The sequence below is a fragment of the Schistocerca nitens genome, chromosome 7 (assembly GCF_023898315.1).
Source record: "Schistocerca nitens isolate TAMUIC-IGC-003100 chromosome 7, iqSchNite1.1, whole genome shotgun sequence".
Lineage (NCBI taxonomy): Eukaryota > Metazoa > Arthropoda > Insecta > Orthoptera > Acrididae > Schistocerca > Schistocerca nitens.
In genome coordinates this window covers 378600669-378602081 of record NC_064620.1, presented here as the reverse complement: position 1 = coordinate 378602081, position 1413 = coordinate 378600669, and the positions used below count along the sequence as shown (strand labels likewise).

The 1413-nt window shown below is 49.0% G+C and overlaps 1 non-coding gene across 1 annotated transcript; it reads left to right on the top strand.

The window, feature by feature from the left end:
- Positions 1–816: 816 nt before the first annotated feature.
- Positions 817–891, top strand: Trnat-ugu (transfer RNA threonine (anticodon UGU)). Its single transcript has one exon. It is a non-coding gene; the product is annotated as a tRNA-Thr (tRNA).
- Positions 892–1413: the final 522 nt, after the last annotated feature.

Here is a 1413-nt window from a genome sequence, read left to right as displayed (position 1 = left end):
AGCCCTCTCGCAGTGTCCGGAGCAAGTATGGTGGGTCTGACACACCGGTGTCAATGTGTTCTTTTTTCCATTTCCAGGAGTGTATATATGACGGTAGTATCTGTTCCCGAAAGAACAGCTACCCTGCATGACCATGCAGCTTTGCTAGAAATGAAATTATAATTAAATGGACACCCTGGCGGCAAACAGGCGTTGATGTACTTCATTGGGGAAATGTTGAAAATGTGTGCCCCGACCGGGACTCGAACCCGGGATCTCCTGCTTACATGGCAGACGCTCTGTCCATCTGAGCCGCCGTGGGCACAGAGGATAGTGCGTCTGCAGGGACTCATCCCTTGCACGCTCCCCGTGAGATCCACATTCCCAACATGTCCACACCACTACATTCGTAGTGCGCCTAATAGATGTTTGCCCATCATACTCATTACTCGTGGCAGATTAATCTACCAAGTCCCGTACGAGTTCGGGCATAGCGTGTGCGTTCGCACAAGAAGGTCAATGGCCGGGAAGCCATATTTTAACTATATATGACGGTAGTATCTGTTCCCGAATGAACAGTTACCGTGGATGACCATGCAGCTTTGCTAGAAATGAAATAAAAAGTATGGCTTCCCGGCCATTGACCTTCTTGTGCGAACGCACACGCTATGCCCGAACTCGTACGGGACTTGGTAGATTAATCTGCCACGAGTAATGAGTATGATGGGCAAACATCTATTAGGCGCACTACGAATGTAGTGGTGTGGACATGTTGGGAATGTGGATCTCACGGGGAGCGTGCAAGGGATAAGTCCCTGCAGACGCACTACCCTCTGCGCCCACGGTGGCTCAGATGGATAGAGCGTCTGCCATGTAAGCAGGAGATCCCGGGTTCGAGTCCCGGTCGGGGCACACATTTTCAACATGTCCGCAATGAAGTACATCAACGCCTGTTTGCAGCCAGGGTTTCCATTTAATTATCATTTCTCTTGTAATAAAACTGAAAAGCCGTGTTGCCCGTCAGTTTGAACATGCTATCTCCAAAATAGCTAGTGGGATTTTCATTGGCTTCTGTCAGGTAACTAGAGAGTAGTCTGGGATAACACGTAGCCTTTATTTCATTTAAAGAAGATCACAGAAAGATAATGTAATTTAATGTTTTAGGAGTGGTGGTGGTTAGTGTTTAACGTCCCGTTGACAACGAGGTCATTAGAGACGGAGCGCAAGCTCGGGTTAGGGAAGGATTGGGAAGGAAATCGGCCGTGCCCTTTCAAAGGAACCATCCCGGCATTGGCCTGAAACGATTTAGGGAAATCACGGAAAACCTAAATCAGGATGGCTGGAGACGGGATTGAACCGTCGTCCTCCCGAATGCGAGTCCAGTCTGCTAACCACTGCGCCACCTCGCTCGGTAATGTTTTAGGAGTCTGCTCA